We start from the raw sequence: 25,410 nt of genomic DNA on the forward strand, positions 1-25,410 counted from the left end.
CTTTAAGAGTGAGCCATCATAATGTATTTGGTGTACTGTGCTCTATCTGGCCCTGCTGTTTGGGAGCCTGTTAGGAATTGTGTGGCACTTGGTGCATATTTATGAATATAATGCTGACAATGCATCTATTAATTTTGTGGTGCTTGCTGAACATTTATGATTTTTACACTGTATTTTGTCTCTTATCCCATGAGCTGTGTCCAAGTGTACAATCACATGTTAAGTGGGTGCTTTCAGTACCACTAGCCATTCTGCAGCATAAGTTGTGTACCAATAAAGATAAATAAATTTTCAAACAATAGAATTTTATCGAGTAACAAAAACACTTCAAAATTTGTGCAAATTAAAAGCAAATACATTAAAACTTTAATAAATTTATGGAACAGATTTTAAAGAAGGAACATTCATGTCCGCTTTATCTACCCATACTTCAACTGTGGCTCTCACAGGTCAGTGTTTGTCCTTAATTTTCCCTGGTGTGGAGTGGCAGGGGTAGGAACTTAGCAGCTGATGTTGGGGGGTTGGGGAGTGTAGGGAGGTGCTATACTGCAGTTCTCCATGGACTCAAAGGGAGGTGAGTCTGGGTTTGTTGAACCTGAATGTCCATGAGAGCCTGTAGCATCTGTGTTGGCTGTCAGAGAAGCCCCATTATGTCCTGATATATCTCCTTCTCTGACACCTGGGCTGTTCTCTTTCCAGTTTCCTTCTCCATACACTCTGCAACAGTCATCCTCCAGGTTCTCTATTCATGGTCTTACCCTGGCAAGCCACGTGCCAGAGATTGCTGACCCTTGCTGTAGAGGCTTATCATTGCCAAATTTAAAAAGCCACTGATTAGAAAAATATAATACCTAGTATTTCCTGTTCTTTCTTCTTATTGTGAGCTGACCATCATTACTTTATCCTTCAACCCAGAACCGATATAATGCATGTTCTCTTTTAAGGCTGTATTAATTGATGACACGGTTTTCAAAGAAGTGCTCAGTCCCTGAAGAAAGCATCTTGTACTTTTTGTTCTAGGAGCTGGACTGAAGTTGTAACAGATTGTGATTGGCATATTAATTGTAAATATGCATGTTCTGATGCTGGTTTAAGCAGTGTCTAGAGTTTAAAATGAATATACTAGTTCCACTTTTTTTCAGTGTATCTGGAGGTAATAGGGTTTGCCTTGACCCTTTCTGGATCTTGGTTAAAAATGAACAACTCACGCTACTATGTTTAAACCATAGAGCCTTATTGTGCTTTATTCATTTGTAGTTTTATTTTATCATGAGTTAGTGTATGCTAGTTTCCTGGAGTAGAAATTGTACATCTATATGAAAGTGGAAAGGTGACATATATTCCATGCCTATTTTGGTAATTCTGTAGCCACAGTAGTATGTCTTTGTTCTTACCATTCTGCTGGTGAGGAATTGCTGACTGCTACTGATCATCTTTGTATAAAACACCAAAGAGTTTACAATAATTTCCTATTTGCATTTGCCAGTTAAGTTACTCTAATGTGACTCAGCAAGGTCCTTAACTAGAGTGTATATACGGGAAAGGCATTGCTGTGCTCTTGGCCCTATTACTATTTATAAAAGAATTATTCTTCCATAATGCTTTCTTGCTTTCTAATTTGAATGTTTCATTGGGTTAGGCATTTCACAGAAGGGCCGCAAACTAATTAAGGTCATAAGAGGTTCACTTTTTAATAAAATTGTTTATGAAACATATAAGGAAGAAAAGTACTCTACTTTCCCTAGGGTGTTGTAAACATAATTATCCTGATCCAAGGTCAAGTAAATAGCAGCATCTGAAAAATGTAGCCTGTTTTGTTTTTTTAATTTGACCTCTGTAAAATGTGATTCATTGCTTATTTTAGACTTCATAAATGACACATTTCAAAGCACTTATAGCTCAAACATAGAAAATAAGCTCTTGTAATACTTCTTTTAAAAAAATCTTGTGAGGATGAAAAAATAAATGTGTAATGCGTTCTCCTAATGAGAAAAGATGTATAGTACACTCTTGATAGAAGAAGTAACAAGGCATAACAAGTCATATGTAGATACAAAAAGAGAGAAATAATTGCTTGGCAGTAGTAGCACAAAGAATGCTCTGGGAATTGAGAGCATGATCAGTTCAGTATTAATTAACAATGGGAAAAATAATATAATATATTTCTTTACCTGGTTTCCCTGAAAGACCCCAAACAATTTAGTTGCACTTTCCCTACTGTGTACTCGCTGTCCCTCTTGCCTGCAAAAAGTGAGTTCAGTGATCACTGCTCCAAGTCTCACTTGTGCACACAAACTAGGATGTTTGAATCAACTGGTTATTTTTTTGTGAGGATGGAAGTAGTAGTAGTGATAGGCTTGAGATGCAGCAAGGAACATTTGAAATATGTGGATATGTTAAGACCTTTTGTATAGTGCGTTAATTGCCACTAGAAATATCCAAGGATGCGTCCATCTATCATGGGTGGTTTTTTAGGCTAACAAAATTAAGCCTGCCAGTGTGCAAGCAAGTGGGCGTGACTCCTGCTCACTCGAGGTGCTCTTTATATTTACTTTGTGAGTTGTTGTAAAGCAAAGAAACAAACATCTCTTACATTTAAGTAGCTTGCACCTGTCAGTTATTTTTCCTACTTCTTTTGTCCGTGTGACCAAACAAAGTTAATTTAATTCAGTTTAAACATTATTTATATTCAAAACCAAATAACCTGCTGCCTTCCCCTTCTTCCTCCCCTCCCAAACCATACCCAGAATGATAGACAGTAGCATAAAGAGAGTCCCAAACAAGTTCAGGGCCCCATTGTGCTATGCACTCTACACCCCCATGGTGAGAGACAGACTCTACCTTAAAGAGTTTACAACCCAAGCAGGGCTGTTGATATTTTGTTTGAAGTGTGGCTGTAGGTGTTTAAATAATCCTAAAAGCAGCAAAGAGTCCCGTGGCACCTTATAGACTAACACGTATTGGAGCATGAGCTTTCTTGGGTGAATACCCACTGTGTCGGATGCATGTAAATAATCCTACTAGTTCAAAAGGTTTAAATGGGGGGGGTCAAAGTGCTCAGATACTGCAGTGATGAGCTACGTTCCCTGTACGCTTTGCAGCCACATAGCAGCCTATTTAGAAACGCACAGGTGCTCAGGGAACCTGCCTGGAGACCTGCCACAGTCTGGGGAGGGGTGCCACTCTCCCCCAGCCCCAACCTAGTCCAGCCCCCAACCAGGCGTGGCCGGGGTGGCCCGGCCCAAACCCAGCTCCAGCCCAAGCCTGAACCTGCTGGTGCCAGGGAAGAGGCACCTATCCTGCAGCCCCAGCCCCGGAGCTGCTCTGGTGGGGAGAGGCACCTCTGCCCCCCAACTCAGGTGCTGCTGTGGAGAGAGAGAACTGGGGGAGTACTTTCTCCCTGCTGTAGCCCTGGGACACTCTTCTGCACCCCAAACTCTTTATCTCCAGCCCCGCTCCAGAGCCCTCACCCCCTGCATCTAACCCTCTGCCCCAACCCTGAGCTTCTCATCCCCAGCCCCACCCCAGAGCCCACACCCCAAGCCAGAGCCCCCACAGCCCCCAACCCTATGTCCCAGCCCAGAGCCCCCTCCCACACTCCGAACCTCTTGGCCCCACCCCCGTCACATGAATTTTGTTGAGTGCGCCAGTATGGAGGTGGTGTGTCACACTACTACTTCTTCCCTTAGGAGTGCAGCACCAGTTCATTTAGTCTTGTCTCTCAAAAAAATAAGAGTCAACAGCAGAGTGAGGTCCAAATTGAATTTGCTTGCCTTTTTTATGGAAAAATTATTTCTTCTGTTACCTCTCTTCCTCATAGCTGTCTCATTCTAGATTCCAAAGTTGTTCAGAAAGGTACTGAGGGTTTATCAGTAGCCAATCTAGGATTGTTAAGACTGAGAATACCTTTTATTTTCTTCCCCTTTTTTGAAAATGTGTGTAGATGTGTGTGCTCAGTTGGACGACACACACTTTTCAGTATAGATACTGCTGCTGAGTCCCTGAATAGATTTAAGTATTTGGTATTGGCCTTCTGACATACTTAAGATTCTTGTCAGGAAAGGAAAGCCTACTTTTAAGTTTGCTGCTGATTGGTTTATGTCTAGATAAATTGACCCAGTTTTATTCCTTATCTTTCACTTTAGAGGACTTAGCTGAAGTGCAGACTCAGCCTATGTCAGCACAGCTACATCAGTCAGGGGAGTGAAAAACCAAACCCAGACTGACACAACTATACTGACAAAACCCCCACTGTAGACACAGCTGTTTCAGTGAAAGGGGGCTTCTTTCAATGTAGCTAATGAGGTTCAAGGAAGTGGTGGTCCTACATAAATAGAAAATCTTCTGTTGAGGTAAGCTGCATGTACACTTGGCAGCTATATTGGCATATCTTCGCCAACATAACATTGCTAGCATAGGCTCCGTAATGTAGACATAGCCTTAATCATGCTGTTTTTTGGTGTTCTGAGATTTGTGATGTAAGGGTACCTTTGCTCACAAGTTAGAGAGATGATTAGTATTTGTATGTATTCTAGCAGACTCTTTTCTCCCCCACCTCTTAAGTGTTTAAAAGTTTAATAGTAACTATTCTATCCTCAGATTTCTCAGTGTTATCTTTGTTTCCTCAGTGTCTCTTCTATCTGTGTCTAGTTACCAGTCTCTTCAATATTAATCTGTGTCTGGCATGCAAACAAGTTTAATGCTCTCTTTGAAAATGTTTTGGTACGTGCGACCCGTGAACTCCTCGGTGCTGACTGGCCAGGGGATTACAAGAATATTCTGATTCTGGCATATACATTCTGGTTCATGAAAGAATGTCACATGAAGGCTTAAATAAAAGCCAGGGTCACACTGGTCACTAATATTGTTATGAAATGCATGTACAAATAGTACATAAAGGGTTATGTATGAATACTAGAAATACGTTCTAAAGTTTGTAGCAAGGTAAAACACAAGTGCTGGCTTCTTTCCTTTCCTTCCCTGCTCAGCCCCCGACCCTGTGCACACTCCATCCCTTTCCACCTCACCCCTACCCTGCCTCTTCTCGCCCAGTTCCGCCCGCTCCCCCGAGCACGCCCCATCCCCGCTTCTCCTGAAAACTGTAGAACAGCTGATTTTTGGTGGATGGGAGGCATTGGGAGGGTGAGCAGGGGCAGCTCTAGGCATTTTGCCGCCCCAAGTACGGCAGGCAGGCTGCCTTCGGCGGCTCCACTGGTCCTGCGGCTTTGGTGGACCTCCCGCAGGCTGCGGAAGGTCCTCTGAAGCCGTAGGACCAGGAGACCCTCTGCCGGCATGCCTGCAGGAGGTCCGCTGAAGCCGCAGTATCAGCGGACCCTCCGCAGGCATGCCGCCGAAGGCAGCCTGCCTGCCGCCCTCGTGGCGACCGGCAGAGTGCCCCCTGTGGCTTGCCGCCCCAGGCACACACTTGACATTCTGGGGCCTGGAGCCGCCCCTGAGGATGAGGGAGAAGTTGATCGGCAGGGCTCCAGTGGATGCTAAGTATCCACTTAATTTTTTTCTGTGGGTGCTCTAGCCCTGGAGCACTCATAGAATTGGTGACTATGAGGTAAAATTGACAAACAAGTTTTCTGTCAGCAAAAATACAGTAGAATCCCATTTATCTGAGCCTCCCTTATCCAGCTGTCCATATTAACCAAACCACCCTCTGCCTGGGGCTATCATCTCCGGGTGGCTGGGGCTCAGGCCATAAGCCCTGGGTGACTGGAGCTTCTGCCATGCCTGACAGCCCGAGCCCCACCACCCATTCTCTGGTTTATTTGGATTTTTGGTTATCCGATCTGGCCCCAGTCCCAATTAGATGAGATAATCAGGATTCCACTGAATGTTTATTCGCTTTTCACTGTGTCGACATGTAAATTAAGCATTCTAAGCCAACACAATGGGAATCTCATTTACCTATGGAGTTGAGGGGGGGTTCACAAACGATCCATTTCCTGGACACTACAGTGCTAATAAGCGATAGTCACATAAACACCACCCTATACCGGAAGCCTACTGACCGCTATACTTAACTACATGCCTCCAGCTTCCATCCTGGACACACCACATGATTCATTGTCTACAGCCAAGCTCTAAGATACAACCACATTTGCTCCAATCCCTCAGACAGAAACAAACACCTACAAGATTTCTATGAAGCATTCTTAAAACTACAATACCCACCTGCCGAAGTGAAAAAAACAGATTGACTAAGCCAGAAGAGTACCCAGAAGTCACCTACTACAGGACAGGCCCAACAAAGAACATAATGCCACTAGCTGTCATCTTCAGCCCCCAACTAAAACCTCTTCAGCTCATCATCAAAGATCTACCACCTATCCTGAAAGATGATCCCTCACTCTCACAGATCTTGGGAGACAGACCTGTCCTCACTTACAGACAGTCCCCCAACCTGAAGCAAATACTCACCAGCAACCACATGCCACACAACAAAAACAGTAACCCAGGAACCTTGCCAATGCTCATGCCAAATATCTATTCAAGTGACACCATCAGGGTCGGAACCAGCTTTTTTGCGGCCCCAAGTGGCGAAGAGGGAAAAGAAAAAAAAAGAGATAAAGCCGCCATCAGCTCTATCATACTGCTTCATTCTTCGGCGACAGTTCAGTGGCCGGTCCTTCCCTCCAAGAGGGACCAAGGGACTCGCCATCGAATTGCCGCCAAAGACCCGAATGTGCCAGCCCTTTCCATTGGCCGCCCCAAGTACCTGCTTCCTGCACTGGTGCATAGAGCCAGCCCCGGACACCATCATAGGACCTAATCATATCAACCATGCCATCAGGGGCTCGTTCACTTGCACATCTACCAATGTGATATATGCCATCATGTGCCAGCATTGCCTCTCTGCCATGTACACTGGCCAAACTGGACAGTCTCTACTCAAAAGAATAAATGGACCTAAATCTGACATCGGGAATCATAACATTCAAAAACTGGTAGGAGAACACTTGAACCTCTCTGGCCACTCAGTAACAGATTTAAAGGTGGCAATTTTGCAACAGAAAAGCTTCAAAAACAGACTCCAACGAGAAACTGCTGAACTTTAATATGCAAACTAGATGCATTAATTTTCTCCTCATATGTATCATTTTCTCTTCTTACCCTGAGATGCACATGATCATGAGTATGTCTGCACTACGAAATTAGGTTGATTTAATAGAAGTCAGTTTTTTAGAAATTGATTTGATACAGTCAATTGTGTGTGTCCCCACTAAGCAATTAAGTCGGTGGTGTGCATCCACAGTACTGAGGCTAGCATCGACTTTCAGAGCATTGCACTGTGGTAGCTATCCCACAATTCCCAGTCTTCACCGCCCATTGGAATTCTGGGTTGAGCTCCCAGTGCCTGATGGGGCAAAAACATTGTTGCGGGTGGTTCTGGGTACATGTCATCAGGCCCCCCTCTCTCCTTCCCTCCATGAAAGCAGTGTCAAAAAATCGTTTCTCGCCTTTTTTCCTCGGTTACCTGTGCAGACTACATACCATAGCAAGCGTGGAGCCACTGTCCATACGTTTCCTGGGTGCTGCTGACAGACGCGGTACTGCATTGCTACACAGCAGCAGCTCCTTGCCTTTGCAAGTTAGCAAAGATGGTTAGCAATCATATTGTACCATCTGCTGCTGTCTCGGGTTACTCCTGGCCAACCTCAATGAGGTCAATCGGTGGCAGCTGGGCAGACATGGGTGCTCCTAGACAGCCTCGGTGAGGTCGGTTGGGGGCGCCTGGACATTTTGTCTTTTGGAATGGAGTTCAGATAGCATGGATTTGTCTCCCCATACAGTGATCAGATCCAGTACCTCCCGTTCGGTCCATGATGGAGTTCTTTTGCGATTCTGGGACTCCATAGTCACCTGTGCTGATGAGATCTGCATGGTCACCTCTTGGCTTGCCACGCTGCTCAAACAGGAAATGAAATTCAAAAGTTCGCAGGGCTTTTCCTGTCTACACGGCCAGTACATCTGCGTTGAGAGTGCTGTCCAGAGCGGTCAAAATGGAGCACTCTGGGATAGCTACCGGAGGCCAATACCGTAGAATTGCATCCACATTACCCCAGATTCAAGCCAGCAGTGTCAATTTCAGCGCTAATCTCCTCATTGAGGAGGAGTACAGAAATTGATTTTAAGAGCCCTTTAAGTCAACAAAAATGGCTTTATCGTGTGGATGGATGCAGGCTTAAATCAATCTAACGCTGCTAAATTCGACCTAAACTCATAGCGTAGACCAGGACTCAGATAAAAATGGTATGAGAAAAAAAAACTGCAGTCTGTGACCTGTGTTTTCACCAACTTCAGTAATTAAAAATGTCGTGTTTGAAGGGTGTGAATTTTTATTATAACAAACAAAATATCCACTTCCCCCAAAACCCCCCAAAGCTAGCATCTATTTCCACTGTATGTAAAATAATCTGAATAATGAAATACATTCAAATGTGTTTTTACATCAGATAAGAATGGTCATACTGGGTCTGGTCTATCTAGCCCAGTATCCTATCTTCTGATAGTGGCCAGTGTTAAATGCGTCAGAGGGAATGAACAAAACAGGGCAATTTTGAATGATCATCGTGACCTGTTGTCATGTCCCAGCTTCTGGCCATTGGAGTTTTAGGGATACCAAGAGCTTGGGGTTGTGCTGCTGACCATCTTTGCTAATAGCCATTAATGGACCATGTGATGGGTTGGGTCACACACACCCCCTTGGGACTTCCACCTGATGCGTCGAGAGTACCTCTGAGCTCGTTTTCCCTGCCAGCTTGGAACTTCAGAGCCTTCCCTTGTCTGAGCCAGACACGCTTGCCTGCTGCAAGCACAGGTCCAAGTCTGAACCATGTCCCTCACAAGCTTCAGGCTTAACTGAAAACAGTTTAAGAAGTGCTCTTGTCTTCAGCACTGAGATACTCAACTCTCAATGGGGTAAAAACCCCAAATAAATCCATTTTATCCTGTATAAAGCGTATACAGGGTAAACTCATAAATTGTTTGCCCCTCTATAACACTGATAGAGAGATATGCACAGCTGTTTTGCCCCTCCTGCCCCCCGGTATTAATACATACTCTGGGTTAATCAATAAGTAAAAAGTGATTTTATGAAATACAAAAAGTAGGATTTAAGTGGTTTCAAGTAAAGACAGACAGAACGAAGTGTATTACCAAGCAAAATGAAATAAAACACCGAAGTCTAAGCCTAATACAGTAAGAAAACTGAATATAGGTAAATCTCACCCTCAAATGTTTCAGTAGGCTTTTTTCACAGACTGGAAGCTTTTCTAGTCTGGGCCCAATCCTTTTCCTGGTACAATTCTTGTTCCAGCTCAGGTGGTAGCTAGGGCATTTCTCATGACTGCAGCCCCCTTTGTTCTGTTCCACCCCTTTATATATCTTTTGCACAAGGCAGGAATCCTTTGTTCCTCTCTGGGTTCCCACTCCTCCTCCTAAATGGAAAAGCACCAGGTTAAAGATGGATTCCAGTTCAGGTGACATGATCACATGTCACTGTAAGACTTCATTACCGATTTGCCTGCACGCACGTATAGAAGAAGACTTACAAATAAACAAAGCCATCTACTGTCAGTTGTCCTAGCTGATGGAAGCCATAAAGGTTCCAAACCACCATTAATGGGCATACTTTGCATAATTGCAATAGGACTTCAGTTATAGTTCATATTTCTAGTTTCGGATACAAGTAATATATTTATACAAATAGGATGACCACACTCAGTAGATTATATGCTTTGTAATGATACCTTACAAGAAACCTTTTGAATGAAGCATATTCCAGTTACATTATATTCACACGTCTTCCATGAGCGTATCTAATTCTTTTTTGAATCCAGTTATATTTTTGGCAACAGGTTTCACAGATTGAACATGTGTTGTGTGAAGAAGTACTTCCTTACGTCTGTGTTAAATCTGCTGCCTGTTAATTTCATTGGGTGACCTCTAGTAACTTACGTTTGTGAAGGCATAGATAACACTTCTTATTCATTTTCTCCATATTATTCATGATTTTATAGACCTCTATCATATCCCCCCTTAACTGTCTCTTTCTAAGCACAGCAGTCCCAGTCTTCTTAATTTCTTTTTGTATGGCAGTTGTTCCATATCCTTAATCATTTTTGTTGCCCTTCTCTGCACTTTTTCTAATTCTGATCTATCTTTGTTGAGAAGGGCCATCCAGAACTGCACACATTCTCAAATTAAATAGCTTATTGACATGACTGAGAAGTTGAACTTATTGAATTCTGTGTTTTTAAAACCTGTCTTAAAGGAGAGGCAGGCATCTGTCTCTTCTATTGTATTGAATAATTGAAGATGGCCCTAACAGCAGTTCAGAGATGTACCTTGACATTCTGCTTGGTGTTTCATAGTTGTAATGAGCATTCCTCTGATGGCATAGTATATTAATACTGACAATATTTTCATGTTATGGTTGGTCACAGGAAGTATAGAAAGTCTTCAGAGAATGAGGACTAGTGTCTTTTTAAATGTAGAGATTTTAGGACTGGGCATTACAGGAAACATATACAATTCTTTTTTACTTTCGTCCTTCATCACAGAGGTAATAGTGTGAATGTTCACCTATAAATCCCTACTCAAAACATCTCTGCATGTCTCATACCTATCTGTATTTTTACTGGTTGATGTCATGCTGTCTGGAGTGGTTCACGACCATGCATGCCAACCTCTGGGCAGATATCCCAAACTGGTGGTATGTTTTATAATTAGATTTCACCAACCCAGTAACAAATGTAAACTGCTGAATCACTGTAATAGTCTTACCATGGAATCATGGACGGTCCCCTTGGTCATTCCAGTCTATGTGGCCATGCAGGCAAGCTGGATTTTGTGATAAATGGTCCAAAGATCACAAAATATTCAGGTTACTCCCAGTCCCAAGGAACCAGTAATTTATCTCATAATCAGAGCTGTAATTAGGCATTTTAGCGCCCCGGGCGAGCAACCATATTGGTTCCCCCTATCGTTCTTTCCTCATTTTTCCGCCAAATTTTTCCACCCCTGCAGCTTTCCACTCATCCTGCCCTGGTTACAACACTGCCTCAGATCAACTTGCACTTTAGATCTCACACCAAAGACAATGCCTGTAGCCAATCCTGTAATAAACTAACTAAAAATTTATTAACTAGGAAAAAGAAATGAGTTAATTACAGGTTCAAGCAAGCATATATACACAAACGAGTTTCAGTCTGTAATTCAGAAGGTGACAGTTGTAGTAATCTGTCAGTTCAAAATGTCTTTCAGGGCTAACCTATGCCAAGGAGCATGGGGATCTCTTTGCTTTTGTTTAGGAATCTTTGCATCTCATAATGCAGACAGTATGAAAGAGATTCACTTTCTCCTTGTCAGGGATTTTTATCCCCTCTGCTCCAGAGTCCAGACTATTGGGATGAGTTGGTTCATAGGTCTCTCATTCCTGGAGGGAGTTAGGAATGCAGTCAACAGAGCCTCTGTCCTTTGATGCTAGAAATACCTCATTTGCCTTTAATGAGCCATCTTGTAGGAAGAACAAGCCCTTGAATTAATGCTTCTTTTCCTGTTTGAGTTGCTCAGTTACAGAGATTTATGATGCAAACACTCAATATAACTTTGACTATAGAAGTTATAAGTGACATCAATAAATGCAGGATCCTATAAGCATTTTATAAAGTCTAAACACTAAACACCCTCTTATCAACTTAGCATTGATAACATAGTAGATATTACCGCAGATAAGCAAAAATGGTTTCCAGCTGTGCATTTGTAAGAGTTTAGAGAGGCCTGAGGCCTTGGCATGAGCTGGTACCTGTTCTGCCAGTGTCACATTAGGAAAAAGAACCATGAATTAAAATAGATACATCCCGGAAGAAATTGTGATTGTGCTGTTTTCAGTCAATTCTCTCTTCTTCTACACAATCACCCTTTCATATATTTTATACGAAGCATATGTTTTTGTCAGTGTGCTGGATCAGTGGGCAGGCATACCTCTGTGAATGTTGTTTGTGTACTCTTTTTATTGCATGTCATTATGAATATGTAATGATAAGCCCCAAGATCTTCAACCCTAATGTAAACTTTTCTCTCTATCCTCTCTCTGGGATTTCAGTGCTCTTGTAACCTAGTTCTGACTTGGACTCAAACCTGAACCCTAAATTAAACTGGATTCAAATCCAAACATTGCCTCCTCTTTGGCACATTCCTAGTATGTGTTAATGCTGTAATGAGTGTAGACAGCAGGCCCACACAGTAAAGCTGCTATAGTTTTATCTTAGTGTTAAGTTGTTGTCACGTATGTTATGTAATTGTACAAGTAGGAATAGGCATAAGTAGGAAGTTAAGTCCTGCTGGTGGTGCCAGAGTTGTTGCTTGCAGTCTCCCAGTGGATATGTGATTATTATAAGCAAATATTACAACATTTCCTACTTTTTAGATCCTCTATCCTGAATATTATTGTGTTAAACTTTTTTTTTTTTTTTTTTTAAATTGCCCATTGTGCTATGTGATTGAACTGCACATAGCACAAAGGGCCCCTGATTCTAATTGAGACCTTTAGGTTCTATCAAACATAAATAATAGATTTAGTGCCTGTTTTTATAAGATATTGATATGTTATATGGCTAGTATCGATGATACGGTATTGTGTTTGGAGAGCCTTGCAATTAGAAATCATGCAGAACCTCTCCTGTAACTTAAGAAATTGCTACATGTTTTAAATCAAGTTTTATTAAAATTAACAGTTACGGAGTCCTCATCCATGTTATTCTGTAGTGGATTTGTTGAATGAATTGCAGCGTGTACTACTGAGTATCTTCAAAAAAAATTCTGCCTCCAACATAGGTGTACTCCAGGACACTATCTGATATTTCCTATATAATACTATGATTTCTATCCTAATGTTTTTAGTTGCCAAGAAATCTATTAAGTAAGGGCAAAAAGTCACCTTTGGAGGAGTGATACCATTGACATACAAAATAGTGGTCAGTATCTCAACTTTTCTCTGGTTTTCTGACTTCAGGGAGTCATAAGATGAACCAACAGTTGTCAGAGTTAGAAGAGAAGTATGTAAGTGCATTTAAAATATTCATTACCCTTCGATATGAAAATTAAGATCATGTAAAGCCTTAAAGGCTTTTGTTCTTCTGTGCACCTGTGATGGTGAGAAAGGGTTAAAGATCCAGTTAGTCACATTCACTTCACCTGAGTGTTAATTAAGTAGTTACTTGTCAGTCAGAGAGGTTAGGGCTAAAGAAAGATCAGGCAGATCTTTTATAAATAGACTTGAGAGAGTTCTGTCCGGGGAAAAGCCACAGGGATCAGACAGGCAGGCTCGCTCTTGAGACGAGCCAAAGCACTGAACACTGTTGAGGCTAGAGGACTCAGGAAACGGTAGGTTGGATGGGACAGTGCTTGATACCAGAGTTGGAGAAAGGCAGTTGAACTACAGGAAAGGGTTCATCACCAGGCCCAGAAGATAAGTTGATTATTCGGGACTTTCTGCTGCACTTGAACATTTTGTTATCCTGGAAAGGGTTTGAACTAGGAGCTTCTCAGTCAGAGGGCTGAGTGGCATGCAAAGGCAGATGGCCTGGGAGGGTGCAAGGGAGATGAAAATTCCTGCAACCTTTCACTCTGACACAAGGAGACAGTCTGGTGATTGTGCACTACTACAACATCAAGTGGGCCTGATTCTGCCAGGGGCTATGAAATTTGCATGGTACTTCAAAATTTGTTTCTTATTACTTCCATTATTTTGTCATCAATTCAGTTTAATTATCTGATGATAATTTCTTAGTCTATCCTATAAAACCTATAATAGTGCAAACAGTCTGTTACATATGTCATAAATGGAATAATTTATAAATCTGATTGAGCCTGACCTATATGATTTTAAGAAGGATACAATTTATTTTTTGTACATGTGGAAAAAGGAATACTTAACTATGCAGTGGTAGACGTCTGTTCATATGAAAAACAAAGAGCTTGCTTCGTGCATTCATTATATTAACAATAAAGATTATAAAAGGGTAAAAAGTGAATATTTTGTCTGGTATTTTCAGTTTATTTTTGTAAATTGTATCTGACATTTTCATCGAGAATTTGTTTGTGGGTATTTTGTTGCATCCAAAAAGGTGAGAAGTGCTGTATTGTTCTTCTTATGCTTGGCTTCAAGTATTATTGAAGTTATTGACAGATGTACTTTTTAGTTTTAGCTGACTGCTTTTCTCCTTCAGTGACTACATTAAAAGCTTTCAGTTTTGTTTTTTTGTTTTTAATACTTTTTCCATCTCTGCAAAATGCATTCAGCTATCACATTTTTTTTTTAAATGTTCATTTTCTTTAACCAAAAAGCCATGCAGAATCTGACAGTTCAAAATAGAAAATATACCTGATAATTAATGGTTAGAGCAACTGAAAGCTCTAATACGGTACATATATTCGTCATGTATTTAAAGCATTGCAGTAGTGACAGAATAGTTATGCTTCAGAAGGCACATTAATTCTAAGCATCTATCTTCAGAGGTTAAAAACTTCCTCTATTTAACCATTTTTTTCATTATCTGAGCATGGAATAATAATTTTGATGTTCTAAAAATATTACTCAGATGGTTCTTTAAACTAGACTAAATTGGTTATTTAGTTTTTACAAATTAAAACATCTCAAGGATATGGTCCTCAGTAAGGAATGTTGTTTTTCAAATCTGAAAACACTGTCTGAGAAACAGTATAAAAAAATTAAGGAAATAGTTTATTGTGCAGGTTCAGTGTGTTATTTTCCTTTGCTAGAGTAATTATACCCCAGGTGCAGTTCCCAACCTATAGTTGTTTCTCATTTGTTGCTCCTTTGCACTTGGATAATTCAGGAGGTTGAAAAGAGGAAAAGCCTTCAAACTTGGCGTGGACTTAATCATCATGAGGACTAGGGCCTTTGATATGCTTAAAGCAATGTAAGGGTAAAATAATCAAGCTACTATATAGTCATTAAAAAAACGAACATAACAATAGCTTTCTAAGTCTGTTTACTACATATTCCATTAGCTTCTACTTTCATTCTAGTACACTATATCATTGGGCTGAGACTCTTGCCATTAAAATGGCAGCTTTCGGTTAGACACCATTCACAGTCATGGAAATACTATGGCGATGGGTGCTCTAAAACATCTAAGGCTATTTGTACACTAGAGAACTTAAAGTGGCACAGCTGTACTGATGCATCTGTGCTACTGTAAGATCTTATGTGTAGCTGCTCTGTGCCAATGGGAGGGAGCTCTCCCATCAGTATAATTAAACCACCTCCAATAAGCGGCTGTAGCGATGTCTGTGGGGGAAGCTATCCAGCTGACATAGTGCTATGCATACTACCACTTATGCTGGCAAAACTATGTTGCTCTGAGTGTGTTTTTTTCACACCGCTGAGCGACGTAAGTTTTGCCAACATAAGTGGTAGTGTAGACGTGGCCTAATTTAAAAAGATCTTTCTCAGTGACATTACCAAAGAAATATTTAATAAGTCTAGTTGTCAACGCTAAGAAGTATCATATATGGCAGTTCAGAAGTGTGTGAGAAAGAATTTGGGGAAAGATGGGAGCAATTTAAAATGTTTTTTCTACAAAAGTTATTAATGATTTCACTAGTTAAAAAAAATAACAAAACCATAGTTCAGTACAGAAAAGTACATAGAAAAGTTGCCTTCTGCCAAGTTTGGAAATTGAATTCAACAATTCAGTTGTGCAATAGAGGGATTGTAGTTTTGCTTCAACTGCAAATCTCAACAGAACTCTATGTAGCCACTACTGACAGCTTCATAATGATGTGAAATATTACTGTGGAAACAGCTTTTGAATTCCCTTGGCTTTTGCTTACTTAATTTCTAAATCTTTGTTTTTTGTTGCTAGTTTTACAACATAGGTCATTAAAGGACTAGGGATAATAGAATGCACTTTACACTTGTGTAGAATCCTTCCTCCACAATATCACAGATCCCTTTTAAAAAAAAAAAAGTTTTTATTATGAGACAGAGAGAAGGTAATTTCAGTAACATTGTCCGAATAGAGGGAAAGTATTGGGGAACTAAGGATAGTTCCAGATAAATGAGCCAGCATCAGTGAGAGAATTATGCCCCATGGTGTTCGTTTACAGTTAGAGAAATGAAATAGGTGAGTCGGAGGTCAGAGAGATAGTGGAGAGCAAATTAACAATTTTGATAACCAATTTTTTTGAACTGGGTGCTGAGATGGGTGGGGTGAATGATAATTTGAGTGAGGGAATAATGTGACTGAATCATTATCGACACCTTGATATGTAATTAGTAGGGGATCATGAAGACTGAAAAAAGGAAGATACAGAAGCATAATATGTAAAGAACTTAGGATGTCCAGTGCAGTACTCCACAGGAAAGGTAAATGGTGGTCAGATAAATGGCTTGGAAAAGGACTTTTTAAAAGGTGTTTATTAAAGGAATGAGAGGGGGGCGGTTGAGGACTTCTAAGATTGGTATTGCAGGGAGCCAACTCTCTTATTCTTATAGCCCACCGTAACCCTTCTACAGTGGGGAGGAGATGGTGTGGTCCCGGCAATGGATTTGCTGGAGGGACCTGGATGGAAAAAGAAGGGAAGCTGGAACACTTCCCCCATCCTGGGGGTAATTACAGAATAAATATGAGGTTACCTGTGCTGTACACTTTTATCTGCCGGGTAGTCCTAGACATCTAATAATAAAGTTGCGGCCTGATTAAACCCATGTCAAATATCCCCTGTCCTCCTTTGGTATAGCCAGAGAATATATATTTGTATACTTCATGTCTAATACTGGAACAAGATTTAACTGCTTTTTTTTTTTGTAGTTACACATCTGTAGTTTGGGTATATTAAAACATTCCTAAATTTGCTTAAGACTCTGAATTGTGCCATGTTACCTTAATGACTGCATCCATAAGGAATAAACTAGACATTTTCCATTTATTGAAGTGGATAGATTTTGAGTTCAAAACTATCTATACTAAAGTTGTTTTTGTTTTAATTATTTAACTGGATGCCATCCAGAAATTGACTTTCTCTGATAAACTTGAAAGGCACTTTGTTGTACTAACATCTTTTTCTTAAGTGCAAGCTGAAAGCTTTCTTCACGCAAGCAGAAATGCAATAAAACCAACCCAGAGAGATTTTTTTAAATTGAGAAAGTTTGTTTAAAAATATCTGTTCTTCTTTGTGGTGCTGTTGATTGGCCTTTCATCTCTAAAGAATTGACTTAAAGTTTCAGTCAGTAACAAGCACATACAAATAGGAAACTATGATGAGACCACCTGCTATATTCCACAGATTCACATTTCAGCATGTTTTGAAATCTGTGCTTTAGAGAAACTAATACTGGAGTAACAGACACGTTTAGGTCAGGATGCAGAGCTAGTGCCAAATATGTTAATAGAAGTAGTTTACCTAGTACCAGCCTGTAGTTAACTTGACTCAGTGCACCATTATTAATTTACTTAATTAACACTCAGGAAAGTAACTCATTTAAAAAAAAAAAAAAAAAAGTCCCACACTGAAACCTCCCACAAATTTATTTGTGTATGTTTTGCTTTCATTTCTGGTATGCAGCCCTGCTAGTAAAATAAATATAAACTAATACTTAACATTCGTACTGTTATAGCGCTGATTGGAATGTCAGTCTTCTCTATAGTCCTTAAATATGTTACTTCTTCTTCTAGAGATGTCCCTGTGGGTGCTCCACTCTAGGTGTTGGTGCGCCCCTGCGCCTTTGATCGGAGATTTTTTACAGCAGTACTCCTAGCGGCCACGCATGCTTAGAACCTGTCACTCACTCACTCTGAGTATGTCACTAGTGAGCATGCGCGGCCGGTACCCTCAGTTCCTTCTCTACTGCCCCCGGCTTGAGACGGAGCTATCATAAGCCTTTCTCCCAAATCTGGACCTTAGTGTCCAAAATCTGGGTGCTTGTATGAAACTCCCCCAAGCTTTTTACCAGCTTGGATCTTATCTCGCTACCACCAACCAGGAATCAGTGCCTGGTACACTTGAGCCCCCCAAAACCTTCCCTGGGGAACCCCCAAGACTCGATTGCTTTTGAGTCCTCCAACAAAAGGAAATAAACCACTTCCCTTCCTCCTCCCTCTCTCACCCAGAACTTTCCTCTCTGGCAACCGAGAGTATTGATGCATCTCTTTACATCACAATACCAAGAAACATGTCTCCTTTCTTCCACAAAGAGACAAACCAAATACAGGAAACAGAAAAGATTCTCTCTCTCTTCCCCGTACTCTTCCCGCCCTGGGACACTAGGAGAGTTAAACACAGGCGTAGTGTTTCCCCTCCCCCCTGTCTTTCCTTTCTCCTTAACCAGAGAAAACTCAAACAGGGTTTTAAAAAGAAAGCTTATATAAAAAAAGAAGAACAAAGACATCAAATATTCTCTGCATCAAGATAGACAAATACAGGGCAATTGCTTATAAGAAATATGAATAAACAGTCTGATTCAAAAGATATCCAATTTGAACTTCCAGCAAGTTACACACATGTAATACACCAAACAACATGAAAGCTATATTTTTTTTCTACATGTACTTACAAGTTGGACACAGAAGATTAGAGAAGAAAGAAGCTTCTCATAGCTGAGAGACAGACAAAAGACCCAGAGTCCAAAAATTCCCTCCCTGACTTTGAAAAATCCAGTTTCCTGATTGGTCCTCTGGTCAGGTGTTTGGTTCCCTTTGTTAACCCTTTACAGGTAAAAGAAACATTAACCCTTAGCTATCTATTTATGACAGGAGCTCAGCAGACTCCTTAAGATTTCTTTTCCCATCTTAAAATACCTGTGGTTAGACAGTTTTTTTCCTATTAGTTAGTTGTTAGTTAGTGTTACCTATCTTTCTTCCTGCTTTTTAAAAAAAAAATATTTTTTTTCTTGTTCTGTCAGCCGCTTCAAATATGCCTGGCTCCACAGGCTTTAAGCGCTGCTCCTCCTGTAAGGACGCTATCCTTCTCTCTGATGGACACTCCAAGTGTATAAAATGCTTGGGGGAGACTCATATTCCCCAAAAATGTTCTCACTGCACTAAATTAAAGCTCTAGAGCGAGGAAGGACAGAGAGTTAAAGCTAAAACTTATACTGCTTCAAAAATCCCTGCAGTCCGCCTCAGACCCTGGCGCGGACTCTGCCTCCGCTCTCAGACACAGCTCTAACCCTTCAAAGAAACTGAAGAAAACAGCTAAACGTGAGCACTCACAATCTAAACAACGCTTCACTGATAAACTTTCTCCGGTCAGCTCGTCAGTTTCCTTACCGGTGTTTTCCCGCCTGAGTATGTTTGACGAGCCGGGCTCCTCCGGTACCGCACTAAACCCGCCTGTGCTTTCAGCGGCAGCGCGAGGCTCTGGTGCCGAGGTGACAGGCTTTCAGTTGCCTGCCTCGATTGTGGCACCTATTGGCACCGCGATGAATGCGGTGCCGACAACTCCGGCACCGCAGCCTGCTATTAATAGCACAGCACCGCCTGCAGCACCGGCATTACTACCGCTACTTGGCACGAAGCCAAGACTCAGAACTCCGGTGTCAGCCCGGGTTCCCTCACAGGATCTATTTCAGCCTTCGCCTCCGACTGCCCCAGCGCTGCAGTTTACCCACTCAAGTGACCTCATAGTGTCACCTACACTGCAGTCGCCCTTTCTTGGGGATGGCTTCTCCCTGACAAATGACTCCGGGTCCGAGCAGCCTTCCTCCAGTGAGGAGGAGTCTGAACTACAGGCTGATGCTCCAGTGCAGTCTGAATTCTACACTCAAAGTCCTGTCACCCGTGGACACAGGAAAATTGTCCCAAACCACCCTCAAGATCCCACCTTCTGGTGTGTTAATCCCTGGATGGCACCTCCTATGCCTTTTCCATCACCATGGCAGTTTTGGGCTCCGTGGCCATCTTTCCCTCGGCAGCACGTCCGCTATTCTACTCAGGCTAGACGCGAACGTCCAAGTCATATGACTCATTTGGCAGCACCCTCCCATCTTCAGGATCAATTAACTCCAGCTCCTGATCCAGTATTACCTGACGTACCAACTGATCCAATACCTGAGGAGGTGTTACTTCCTTCCCCTCCCCGTCATCAGATGATTTTTTGAAATTCCAAGATCTTCAAAAGGATTGCCAATGATCTTAGAATCAATCTGGAGGAAGTACCTGATCAACAACATGAGCTAACAGACATCCTGCAACCATCTTCGTCGTCCAGATTGGCATTACCAATTAATCCGGCCCTTATGGAACCTGCTAAATCCATCTGGCAGACTCCAGCCACAAGCCAGCCTACCTGCAAACAGGCGGACCGTAAATACTTCATTCCCTTGAAGGGCTCTGAATTCCTCTTCTCACATCCTGCGCCAAACTCATTGGTAGTGGACGCAGCCAATCAGAGAAACAAACAACAGTATTTCCACCATACTCCAACCAACAAAGAGGGCAAACGCCTAGACCTGCTCGGTCGTAACGTGTATGCCTCTTCAACCTTGCAATTTCGAATTGCCAATTATACCGCAGTTCTAGCAAAGTACGACCATAGAAACTATAATAAGTTCATGGACTTTATTGAACACATCCCAGACAACAAGAAGCAACAGTTTACAACTTTAGTTTCCGAGGGCCAAATCATATCCCGCATGGCTCTTCAAGCAGCTCTGGATTCAGCCAATACTGCAGCAAGATCCACTGCTACAGCGGTGGTCATGCACCGAGGTTCCTGGCTTTCCTCTTCTCTCTTTCCTCGCGAGGTTCAGAGCACCGTAGAGGATCTCCCTTTTGATGGTGATAAACTCTTTGCTTCCACCACTAATGAGGTGCTTCACTCAATGAAGGACTCAAGGGCAACTCTTCGGTCCTTAGGTATCCAAACCCCTACAAATAGAAGGCGACAGTACAGATATCAACTTACCACTGTCCGCGCTACCCCTCATATACTCAGCATTTCCTGAGATCTCAGGATCAACAACACCACCACCAACACCAGAGGTCCAGATACCAGCGGCGTCGCCCCAATTCTTCCGGGATGCCCCAACTTCCTCAAAATAATAAGCAAATTTGAACCTTTGGTCGAGGGTCTCGTAAACGTCGCCCCAACTCCAGCACATGCACTGCCCACAACTATCTTTGGACACCGTCTACAGCCATTTTTACACCAATGGCAGAATGTTACCACTGACAAGTGGGTTCTAGAGGTCATCACAACGGGGTATTCCATCCCCTTCCTCTCCCTACCTCCCACCCACCCACGCACTCTCTCCTTCCCTCTTCAGGGACACCTTTCACGTGCCACACCTCCAGCAAGAAGTACATCATCTTCTTCACCTGGGTGCTATCGAACTCGTGCCCAAATGCCACAAGGGGAAAGGGTTCTACTCCCCTTATTTCCTAACACAGAAGAAAACTGGAGGATGGCGACCAATCCTCGACCTCAGGAGGCTCAACAATTTCGTCAAGGAATAAAAGTTCAAGATGGTTACTCTCACCACCATAATTCCAGCGCTGGAGCAAGGCGATTGGTTTTCAGCCCTCGACCTCCAAGACACATATTTTCACTTCACTATCCACCCAGCCCACAGACGTTTTCTCCGTTTTACCCTTGGCTCAATGCCTTACCAATATAGAGTTCTACCATTTAGCCTTTCCACTGCCCCCCGAGTTTTCTCCAAACTTCTAGCGGTAGTCACGGCCTACCTCAGGAAACAAGGAGTTATAATATTTCCTTACCTGGACGATTGCCTCCTCAAGGCCTCCACATACGCCGAGGCCTTCCGCTTCACAAAAATCACCATCGAGTGCTTTCAATCCCTGGGCCTGCAAATAAACGAAAACAAATCCACATTAAGTCCTACCCAACGCCTGGACTTTATAGGAGCGAGCCTCGACTCCAGAACCGGACGGGCATCCCTTCTACCCGACTGATTCGATACCATAAAACTGCTGGCTACAAGGCTTCACAGCAGCCCTCGGGTTGCCGCCCGAGACTGCCTCCAGCTACTGCGGCACATGGCCTCGTGCACTTTCGTGGTCCAGAATGCACGTCTCCACATGAGATGCTTCCAAGTTTGGCTGGCCACGGTTTACAAACCGAACGTGCATTCAGTAAACAAACAATTAACCATACCTTACTGGGTCAAGGACTCTTTCATATGGTGGACAATCCCCGACAACCTCTGTTCTGGAGTCCCCTTCCTCCAGACTCCACCAACTGTGATGATGACGACCGATGCATCCCTCACTGGCTGGGGGACCCATATCTCTCACCACACAGTACACAGGCTATGATCTCACTCTGAGACCTCATTACACATAAACGTTCTAGAACTTCGAGCTGTCTGGAATGCTTGCCGTTGCTTCCTCCCACTAATCAAGAATCAGCATGTACACATAATGACAGACAACATCGCCTGCATGTTCTACGTCAACAGACAAGGGGGGGCTCGTTCCCACACTCTTTGTTCAGAGGCCATGAAACTCTGGAATTGGTGCTTTGCGAACCACATCCAGATATCAGCTGCGTACATCCCAGGTGTGCTGAACACCACTGCCGATGAGCTAAGCAGACGTTTTCCTTCGGAGCACGAATGGGAGATAGACGACAGAATCACTCGACATATTTCGCACTTGGGGTCACCCAACCATAGATCTCTTCGCAACCCTGAAAAACAGAAAATGCCTCAATTTCTGCTCCAGGGCTGGACTGGGGAAACACTCCCTAGGGGACGCGTTCATGATCTCCTGGCACCGGCCCTTTTCCTCCAATACCATTGCTCAACAGGGTCCTTACGAAGATACGAACGGCTCGTGCCAGGATAATCTTGATCGCACCTTCATGGCCTAGACAACCGTGGTTCCCATTCCTCACCAGAATGTCAAGTCAACCACCGATCTCCCTGCCTCTCATCCCGAACCTTTTATCACAGCAGCACGGCCGGCTTCTTCACCCCAATGTCTCCATGCTTCACCTCAAAGCTTGGTACCTGCATGGTTCTCCCAACGAGAACTAGACTGTTCCGACCAAGTACAGAGGGTACTTCTACACAGCAGAACGCAATCCACCCGTACCACCTACCTCCGAAAGTGGGAAAGATTCACAAAACGGATTCATATAGTGTCCTTGGGCTTAATCCAAATCTCATAGAGATTGGTAGAAAGAATCTCATATATTTCCATGGAATTTGGATCAGGCCCTTAGTGAGTCTGCTCAAAATGAAACCCAGATTACTAGAAAAAAAATGCATTTACTTACTGCATATTGGGTTCTTCAGTTGACTATTAGCTCCCAGTTAGTACACTTTGTTTCCGTATTTTGATGTGTTCTACTGTAACTTGTATAAGGATTGTTAAATACAATATTTTAATATTTTTGTTCAGTTTTAGGACATTATAGATTTTAAAAACCTAAATTACACTTTCTAAATTTTTATAAACCCCATAAATGTAAATGAAAAAATTAATGTGTATGTGTCAAAATAGTATTTTTTAAAAAAATAAATACTGTTAAGTGTTCAACACTGTATTAATGCAAATTGAAGATTACCCAGCTGAAATCAACATAGGAATGGAAAGATTAGTATTCCAATAGCAAGGGTGGTTTTATTAGCATGATTTTGGGATGGCTACACAGCTCACCAGTGGCATGTTGCAAGTGAGTTATTCCAAACTATCTTTTACACCATATCACCTCGTTAAATATTTTGTGTATGCCACTTTTTATAGGGAAACAATTTTTAAAATCTTTGCATTCTTTAAAAAAGAAAATGTGTTGGTACTGGGGTTTCTTTTATTCTCTCTCTCAAAGTTTAAAATCATGCCATAGTATCATGAGTCTTGCTGTGCAGTGGCTGCAAGATGAAGAATGCTACTAAATATTTAGGTGTTTGTCAATGTGTTCAAATAGAATCGTAGATGGTTAGGGTTTGAAGGGACCTCAAGAAATCATCTAGTCCAACCCCCTGCTCAAAGCAAGACCAATCCCCAAATTCCTAAATCGCCCCCTCAAGGATTGAACTCACAACCCTGGGTTTAGCAGGCCAATGCTCAAACCACTGAGCTATCCCTCCCCCCATAAATAGCATTGCTCTACAAAATATTGACAAGCATGGGTGTGGAAGGGAGAGTTTCATCTCTTCTTCTGTGGTATAGGCAAAGTGTGGTATTCCCTCTACATAGACTTTCAAGCTGTTTGCTCTCAGTACATCAGAACTCACATCTATACAACTACAATAATTTGCATGACCATTTGCCATTGTTGTACTTTCAGGTCAGGCATTTGCACATAGATTGAATATCTGTATCTGCACTATTGTGAAATTTGCATTTTGCATTTGGGTTCACAATTTTACCTGTGACCAGGGCTGCTGATAGCAATTCCAGGCCTGCTGATAGCAAGGGCTGTCCCTATGGGGATGTGGGGTCTGAGGTGGAAATGACGAATCCGTTACTTCCGGGGCTGACTGCACTGGCCAATCTTGCCAGCCCCCAAAGCCCAGGGCTCAGAGCAGTTGCCCTGATTAGCTGTATCCTAGGGACAGCTCTTCCAAGGGTAGAACAGTTAGTGTGCCGCCTAGAACAGTTTGCTTGACATTTGGGCAGTGCTGCGCCTGCGCTGTCTGATGCCCAGTGAGCTGCTGGGTGCGCTGCTGGGCACGTTCTTCCAGCATGACCAGGGCTTCCACGTGCCCACCTAGCTGCCGTTGCTTCCGCCAGTACCACCTCATGTGCCTAGGAGCCCCACAGCCCACCAGGGCGATTTAAAAGGGCCCGAGGCTCCTCATCGCCACCACTGCTACTGCCACCACCCCAGTGGTGGTAGCAGCTGGGACCTCCTGGGCCCTTTTAAATCTCCCAGGTCCCTGGGCAATTGCCCCCTTTGCTCCCTTCCCTTCCCCTCCTGTTGGTGGGCTTGCCTGTCATTTTGCGCTCATGGGGGTAAATCTTCAACTAGTGTAGTTTGTTGTAATTCCACTGAAGTGGGGTTATGATTATTTCTGCCAGCTGAGGATATTCATCTAAGCTTTTGAAGATCAAACTCTAATCCTGTCACTGGTTTAGGGCTGAATTCTTGCAGTTCCTGCACCTCGGACCAGTCTAATTGTGGGGTAAAATTTAATGTTTTGGCGAGATAATAGAAGTCTTTAGAAGGCAGATTTTTGTCATCTGCTCAGAGGTTTAGAATATTGACATAAATTCCAGTGGGGCTGGATTAGCGAGTGAAGTACTAGTGTGGCAGTCAAAAATGAAAGGTATGCCACTGGACATGGAGAACACCACTACGTCTATAAAATGTGGTTAATTACTGATTATTAATAATAAATATATAGAAACAGAACTTTCATTTTTTTAAACTGCCATTATCCTTATCTGAAAATTTTAT

General features: G+C 42.5%; 1 protein-coding gene across 5 annotated transcripts in view; it reads left to right on the forward strand.

Moving 5' to 3' along the window:
• The window catches only part of TBC1D22A (TBC1 domain family member 22A), a 707,108-nt gene that overhangs the window by 165,539 nt on the left and 516,159 nt on the right, over positions 1-25,410 (forward strand). The gene's annotated exons all lie outside the window — the stretch shown is intronic.

Source organism: Chelonoidis abingdonii, chromosome 1 (genome assembly GCF_003597395.2).
Source record: "Chelonoidis abingdonii isolate Lonesome George chromosome 1, CheloAbing_2.0, whole genome shotgun sequence".
In the NCBI taxonomy this organism is placed as follows: Eukaryota; Metazoa; Chordata; order Testudines; family Testudinidae; genus Chelonoidis; species Chelonoidis abingdonii.